This window comes from Sinocyclocheilus grahami, unplaced genomic scaffold (genome assembly GCF_001515645.1).
Source record: "Sinocyclocheilus grahami isolate Dianchi unplaced genomic scaffold, SAMN03320097.WGS_v1.1 scaffold1617.1, whole genome shotgun sequence".
In the NCBI taxonomy this organism is placed as follows: Eukaryota; Metazoa; Chordata; class Actinopteri; order Cypriniformes; family Cyprinidae; genus Sinocyclocheilus; species Sinocyclocheilus grahami.
The window spans coordinates 58,390-67,172 of NW_015506796.1; the positions used below are offsets into that span (position 1 = coordinate 58,390).

General features: G+C 43.4%; 1 long non-coding RNA gene across 1 annotated transcript in view; it reads right to left on the minus strand.

Annotated features, from left to right (window-relative positions):
- The window catches only part of LOC107571593 (uncharacterized), a 1,848-nt gene extending 1,317 nt beyond the window's left edge, over window positions 1-531 (minus strand). The window contains exon 1 of the long non-coding RNA XR_001607209.1: window positions 264-531. This is a non-coding gene — a long non-coding RNA (uncharacterized lncRNA). The remainder of the gene's footprint in view (window positions 1-263) is intronic.
- Between the last annotated feature and the right edge of the window lie 8,252 nt (window positions 532-8,783).

Below are 8,783 nucleotides of genomic sequence, written 5' to 3' on the forward strand. Positions count from 1 at the left end.
AAAACACGGCGGAAAAGCAGTTAGGACTTCGCTTTAATAACATTTTCCCTCCGAGAAATGGCTGGAAATACATTAAGGCGCTAACAATAATATTAAAAATCGCTAAGTTATCGTGACTGTTAGCTAAGTTACCGTTAGTTGGAAATGAGCCCCAGTCTCTTCACCTGTGCTGTAGCACACCAAGTGCTTGTAACGTTACCTTGAAGTGTCACAGAATTAACAAAATGGAATTTTTTTCTAATTTAGCTCAAGTGAAATCTTACCTGAAAGCCCCAGATGTCGCGGGATGAGTCTCTTCTCTCTGTAGGTTGCTACGTTATATAAAAAGAGACGAATAACGGCTCCAGCAAACAGAAAAGCGCGGCATCGGCCTCCGGTCGTGAGCCGACTCAGAGCCGACGCTTGATGAGCTGAGAAACAGAGCACTGACCGAATTATATCGACCTATGCCTGGCCGACACTTATTCGATGTTTCAGATAATGAGGCCGACGTTTCACTCTTGGGCCGACGTCGACCAGACGTACGTGTGCTGTCCGGGTAGTGTTACCTGCCAGTGAAGACTGCTGTCTGTCTTTGTTTATGCTGCTGCTATGTTTTCTGTAATGTGTTCATATAATACAAACCATCTCATTTCATAACAGAGGCATATGCAGATGCATATATTGGAGTAAAATAAATGTCTCAATCTAAAGACTTCTCCTGCTCTCCTGATTCTCTGACACTGAAATGTGGTCCATATTTGGCCGCCTCAACCAGTTGTAAATTAAATGTAGTAAGGTTTACTACATTAGTTTGGTCCTTCGAGCCGGATTGAGAGCTACATCAAACAAGTATGGACCCAACAGAAAGTGACACAGAGACAATGGATAGACCTCGCCGCAGGACAAATCTGCCACCTCACCTGGATGATTATGAGGTTGGCTACCAACCCACAGAAGACCATCCTCCTAAAGCTTCTATCCCCTGTCCCAGTCAACGTAGAAGCAGCTCGAGGAAAACGTCTCGCAGCAGTACCAGCTCTCATTCCAGGACCAGTAGGCGTTCCATTACCTCCACTGGCGTTTATCTTCCACCAGAACTCTCTAATGTCCAGACTGCTGTTTTGGAGGAGAATATTAAGCAGAGACAGTTTGACAGTCTCCGGCAGCAGATATAGGAGGACTCACTCGCTGACATGGAATATCAGCAGCTGCAGACACAAGCAAAAGAAGCTCAGCGCATTCAAGAGGAGGCTCTCGCAGTTAATGAGGCTTTGTCCAAGCATCTAGAGAGACAGCGCAAGCTGCAACAAGCAGAGACTGAACTCGAGGTAGCAAAGCTTGTATCTTCCATGCTTACTAAAGATACTGGTTCAGCCACTCCTGTGCCTTCAGGCTCACCAACCAGCACTTTGCCTCCACCTCAACCTAATCAGAGTAGTCCAGCCATGAGTCCACAGTCTCCCTTGTTGTCTCAGCAACCCTTTACTCAGTCACCAGCAGTGACATCATCCGTACGGCCTTCCTCAGCTGATCAGATAATGCTGGATGATGCGTCACAGCTGTTACTTAGACCACTTGCGCTGAGATTACCTACCACTGAATCCGTGAGTGTTTCTTTTCCTCTAGCACTCCACTTGCCACAAGCAGTTTCATCACCAGTCTCTACAGTATCTCAGACTACCCCTATAACTGCACCATTATGCACAGTGATGTCAGCATCGTATGTGGCACCTCAGCCTTCCTCAATAGCCACAGTTATGTTCACTGCTGCGCACCCCATGAGTATGAGCATGCCGTCTGTGCCACAGCAGCCTACTACTGCCGCCTACAAGTCCATATGTGATACATCACATATGTGATACATCAATCATTGATACCTCCAGTGAGTACACATGCACATCAGCTGCAACCTCCAGTTACTAGCCAGCAGGCATCAGCTATGCCACCTAATGCTAGCTTTGCTCAGCCACCCTCATTCCTGCACCTCCCCCACACACATTCTGCATACCCTGGTACAGAACTACTGTTTGCCTCAGCTTATGGCATCCCACAACCTAAGCTACCAGTGTTTGAAGGTGGTAATGAGAGTGACTTTGCCCTGTTAAAATTGGCATTGGACAATTTGTTAAGTAATCACAGCTATCTCAGTGAGCAGTACAAATACCACGTCCTGTTAAGCCATTTGAAGCTTGCCAGTGCTCAGCAGCTAGCTAAAGCCTACATGTATCATCCGCATCCATACTCAGCTGCGCTGCAGGCACTTCAGGACAAGTATGGGCAGCCAAGACAACATGTGCAGTCCGAGCTGGGTGCCATCATGAACAGTCCACCACTTAGACTGGGCGATGCTAATGCTTTTGACTCCTTTGCCTTATCGGTACAATCATCGGTAGGCATGTTGAGGACTCTTGAAGGCCAGAATGGTTATGAGCTCATGTGTGGCTCTCATGTGGATCGTCTGCTCAGCAAGTTGCCACCTGCCTGTCGTGATAGCTTTGTTGAATATTGCCTGAGCAAGAGTATTCTCCAGACAGGCACAGACAAAACCTATACACTCCCCGATCTGGCCACCTGGTTAGAGATTAAGTCCCAGGCGAAACGCATTTCCAGCCAAGCTGCAGCCTTGTTTCAGAGGGACTCACCCAAGTCCCATGGTAAACCTACAACATCTACCCATCCAAAGGAGCGATCTACACCTGTTCTGTTCACCAGTGAGATAGGCCAAAGGGCCTTGATGCTGCAGCACAGAAATCTAGCTCAAAGCCAAAGCCCAGGCCATATTGTCCTCATTGTGATAGCAGGGAACATTACCTCAATGCCTGTGACCAGTTTAAGAAACTAACTACAGCTCAAATTATCACTTGGATTAAAGAGGGAAAGCGCTGCTGGAGGTGTGGCCGAACACATGCAGTGGAGGTCGTCAACCTCAAGCGTCCATGTGGTGTCTGTAAAGAGTTACATCTTACAGTTCTGCATGATTCTGTTAATGACACTTCCAGGGCTGTTCTCATGGTCAGTTTGCCACCTACCAGGATTTACCTTGATCGTCCTAATCGTTCACCCAAGGTCATGCTGAAAGTGGTTAAAGTCCTTCTACACATTGGTCAACGGACTATGGAAACACATGCAGTTCTTGATGATGGGTCAGAGAGAACAGTAGTGCTTCAGCCAGTAGTGCAGCAGCTTAAATTATCTGGTACCCCTGAATTGCTCCCCTTGCAGACAATTCACCAGTGTCACACTGAACTCGCAGGATCATCTGTATCTTTTGAGGTGTCGTCAGTATCCAAGCCCATGAGGAAGTTTGCTATACACAATGCATTCACTGCTACCGGTCTGTGTCTAGCAGAGATCATAAACAGAACAAAGAGACTTACACCTTGCTGCAAAATGCCACCATCAGAGTGACAGTGGACTGTGTACAACAATATGCTACCCCATTGCTGAGATGAACCCCTCTGAGCTTAATCCATGCAGATAAAACAGCGGTTCTTCCCACTTTACGGTGTACTGAGTGCAGATTGGCACGGGATCCTGAGAGGGCTAACGTTTACTGCAGTGAGATCCGTAAGTTGGAGTCAGCTGGTTATGTGGCTAAGATAACTGCAGAGGAAGCGGACCAAAATGCAGAGTCCTGGTTCATTCCGCACCACATGGTGCAACACAATGGTAAACACAGTGTAGCATCTGGACCAATCAGGCACACCCTTTTTCATTTGATTTAACAAATCAATTATTCATTAGATTAACAAACATTCACAGACCAGTATAAATCTGTTCTGACAAAGCGTAAGTCTGAATCTCAGCTCAGCGGCATGTCCAAACTGTACCATAATGTATCATGCTTTAGTGAAGAAATCACAAAATTGCAGTATTGTTTAAATTGTTTCTTTGAAGAAGATATCTCAGTACAGTTATATCAAGGTAGATTTGAGTGTTGCTCCTCTTTCTACAGCATAAAGGCCTTATAGTTTATAATTAGATTGAAGCAATTCATCTACACTTTGACTGTATATATATATACAAGCCTAGCAACCTGGTGGTCATTACTGTTTTTTACTGTGAAATTAAAGATGTAAAACTGTACTTTAGTATTCATGTGTGAGGCACACATAATTACATATATGTTTAAACCGGCTTTAACTTACAGTTAACCCATTTTGGTTATTCTTTAAACAAGTGCAAGAAGTTTATTGTTAAATTAGAGAAGCACTCACAGAAGTGCTTATTTAATGCAACAAGTCTTGAAGGACTGAAAACACCACATTTTAAAACTGTGGGCAACTTCTTTGAAATAGGCAGACACTAAGCTGCTTGAATTGCACTGGCATGCATTGGTTACCATGACAACAACTTGTCACAGGAAGCGCTAACTCCACATAGCACACTGGTGATGCCATGTTGGAAACAAACCACCTTAAGCAGCTAAGCTAACACGACTTAGCATAGTTTAAATCTTAGGCTAAGCTACCAAATAACTTTTAACAATTAGGGGTTAGCACTCTTTACTTGAAGTTTTTAAATACAGCATGTGTGTAGCAGTGTGAATAATTTGAATTTAACCTAATCCCTGGTTTTGAATGTTTCACTTTATTTTTCTTCTTTTTGTTCTTTTTCTACGTTTCCCCATCTTCAATTCGTCTCAGCGAATGCAACTACCTTAGATGTATCCTTCCTGAATGCTATTGCTCAGTTACTAATTAATTAAATCTAAATTGAATTACATTTGAACTGTCTATCTAGAGAAGAATCATTAAGTTATTGTGTGTTTTTAGTAACACAGTGAATAACACGCTACGGAGGGCGGGGCACACACATGGTATGATCTAGGCATGGGAGCTGAACACGCAGCAGCTGTGACCAGCCATGGTGTGTTGCCCAACACAAATCTTACAGTTAATCATGAGTGCTACTGATTGTTCTTAATACCAGATTGATTACCCTGTTTTAATAATAGCAGTCAGCTAATTTTAAATCCATTTACATGTTATGCCCCCTTTTGTTCCACTTTGATTTGATGTTCTTTCTGAACTTCAAAAGGAACCAGAGACACTTCTATTTTTTCTTTATTTGTTTATTTTCAACACGTGCTCTAATTTTATGATCCTGTTACACAAGTCATCCAGACAAATACTAGGGCATAACCATAATCTTGAGCACCAAGCAATAAGCATAATCTGAATAGGAATGCTCTCCATCTTCCTTTTCCCTCCTCTACTTCACTTCCTCAGAGATTAAGCCTGTTGTGAAACATCGGTAAGTTCTGAGTGATAATTTGACAATAAGAGTAGTCTTATGTAGCGTCTGGACCAATCAAAAACACAATTTTTCATTTGATTGAACAAATCAGTTATTCATTAAATTAACAAGTCGTCACAGACCCCTCACCCAATAGACTGGGCGCCAGGATGTCTGCGAATGACCACAGGCCACTGGTTACCATGGCAACCACGTCACCTTTGCTAGACCAGAGCCATTTACGACCTAATGGAATGTGAGTAGGGAAAATCACTGCCTTTGAATTAGAAAGAGACACAGTGCCCAGTAGAAATGGACTCTTTTCTAATTAATCCATGGGAAAGCCTTTCTTTGAATGAACACACATATCCTTCAGGTCATTGTGTATGTTGTCTTTGAGATTTTATACTGTTTTATGCAGGCTTATGATGGAAACACTCATTCCTGTCATCTTGCCTATATGTAATCCTACCATGTTTAGTATCCATAAATTCGCCTTCTGATGATCTAAACGAGCGTGTATATTATATGTTGGTACATAGGCAATATATTAGTGTCCTGAGAATCTTTAGTAATTTCGATTCAAGTTCCATTTGCAAATTACCATGCCCTCACACAAAGGGTCATAAAAACTCCCCAGTATCTCAAAACTCCCACTTGGGATTCCGGCCTTTCTCATTGGACAAGCCCATCTTGAGAGGCGGGAATCTTCTCCGACCTTAAAGGCCTCACACCATCACACCATGTCAGAGTCAGTGGTTATGTTAGGTTTTGAGAAGATGTGAGCTACAACGCTCCAGGACATCCTAAATTTTGTAATTTTGTGTCGGCCTTGACTTTCCATTCACCAAGATTCTCTGACTCAAAACTGGTTCTTTTTCATCAACCAACTTCAGCAAAGAACAACTTGAACCTTTGGACTGCATCAAGCCTTTCTTTCAGACAGACAAGACGTGCAAGTATTCAAACTTAGCCTTATTAATTGATACATTAAGTATCATTTGCACCTTTTTACACTGAATAGAAATGCTCTCCTTTTCCTTCTGCTTTTCCCTTTTCTCCTTCATACCTCAGAGATTAAGCCTGTTGGGGAACCGTCAGCAAATTCTGAGTGATAATTTGACAATAATTTGACAGTAGTCTTAAGTCATCAATCAAAATCCTGTTTACGCCCTTTTCAGCAAAACATATGCTGACCCAAAACTATTTTAGCATTCACACTCTGTTTTGATCTTGTAGTAGTCTCTAGCCCTTACTCTCAACACCAGTGTGTCAAAACGTTGCAGATGCTCAGACTAACTGCCCAGAATGCAGAACAGAGAGGGCTGGCCAGGCGTCGTGAGGAACACCCCCTTTACCCAGGCCCGACGACCACCTCCTGAGCCGAAAGCGGCTGGACGCGGAGAGGGGGGTGCCTCCGACTCAGGACTCGGGCGAGAGTTGTGGCTACAAAAAGCTTGCCAAGGTCATCATCTTCCTGGCCCACAACCTCATGGGTCTGAAACAGGAGGTAAATGATCTCAAGCAACAGATCACAGCGGTAGCCCACAAGGACCCCAGCAAAATGGAGTTACAGGAGGAAATCAGTAGATTTAAAAAGGCTCTGACAGCTGCTGAACAGCAAGAGCACCTGGAAAAGGTAGCCAGAAAGGACCTGGAAAGGAAACACCCACACAAAATTACTATTAAAGCAGCAATTTCTGAGCTCTTAGACAAAGTTGCCAGAATTGAGACTCTGATCCAGCAGCTGAACAACACTCAAGACAAACTTGACATGGTCCAAAGAGAAGTCAGGTACTCTTATAGGCTGCAAAAGGAAACACAGTGGGAGAGACACCCTACTCCTGCATCCTCACTCAGCCGTGCAAACTCCCTCATATGCAACAAGCTACGAAGGGGAGAGCCAACACTTTCTGCTTAACAACTGACAGAACAGAACTGTAATACTTCCAAGCATCCCCGCAGCAGCGCATGATGTGACCCCCAGAAACCAGCAACCACAGATAGGAGGGGGTCCCTTCCAAGCATCCCTGCAGCAGCGCATGATGTGACCCCCAGAGACCTTGACAAGCTAGCCAGAAGAATCCCAGCATTCACATGGCCAGGAAAATAATAGTGTAGCGTCTGGACCAATCAGACACACCATTTTTCATTTGATTTAACAAATCAATTGTTCATTAGATTAAGAGGTCGTCACAGTCCCCTCACCCAATAAACTGGATGCCAGGATGTCTGCCACCAGGCCCCCCTGGTTACTATGGCAACCCTGACACCAGATACATTTACGGCCTCCTGGAATTTAGGTGGAGAAAATCGCTTCCTTGCCCATAAGGAAAATCCACAAGGGAAGGACTTTTCTTTGCTAATTAATTAATAGGAAAACCTTTCTTTGAATGAACACACATGATCCTTCAGGTCATGGTGTATATTATTGTCATCGTGTATTTTGTCTTTGAGATGGTATACTGTTTTATGCAGGCTTATGATCGAAACACTCACTCCTGTCAGCTTACATATATATATATATAACCCTACCATGTTTAGTATCTATGAATTAGTATTCGGATGATCTAATTGAGGGTGTATATTGTATGTTTATACCTACGCAACATATTAGTGTTCTAAGAGTCTCTAGTAATGTTGATCCAAGTTTCATATGCAAATTACCATGCTTTCAGACAAAGGGCCATAAAAACGCCCCAGTATCTCAGAACTCCCACTTTAGATTCCGGACTTCCTCATTAGCAGCCCATATAAATGGTACCAGAATAAATCGGTCTGATCTTGGGCGAAGAAATCCCCTTTTTCAGCACTGTGTAGGTGATCTGAGCGATGCTTTTCATTTCACTGATTTAAAGCCTTATTATGTGTTATATAGCTTGAATGTGCCTTCCTACAAGCAGTAGAGAGTTTTCAGTGCTATAATGTGTTTAAATCGTACGATAAGAAACTAACCTGATTTTAGCGAAGAAATCCTAATTTCTGTTGTTAGTAGAGGGTACGCCTTTTCTGACGGATAAATCTCAGATTGGCAGCCCATATAAATGGTACCAGAATAAATCAGTCTGATCTTGGGCAAAAAAATCCCCTTTTCAGCACTGTTGTATGTGATCTGAGCGATGCTCCTCATTTCACTGATTTAAGGCCTTATTATGTGTTACGTATCATTGTATTTCATTTTGACTCGCTCATGTGAAACATTTACGTAAAGTTAATGGTGTTATTTCTAGCGTAGCTAACTACGATTCCACTATTGCCTGTAAAGTGAATGTGCTGTTTTGATTAGTGAATGAAGTTGTATGGGACACATCATAACTGACTGTTATGCCCCGCATGAGTTTCCCATGCATGTTCACAGCAGTGCAAGTTCTGCTCCCCTTGCACCTGGTGTGAGCTTGCATTGGTCTCCTAGCAACCTGTGACCCTGGAAGTGTGAGCAGACTCTTCCGGTTAATCTGACAACAGCACCCACTTCACAGACCTTTGTGTAAACAAAGAACTGCGTGTAGCCAACGCTAACTCTTTAGCAGCCGCACAGGCATTTAAGCTAAGCCCTTTACCTC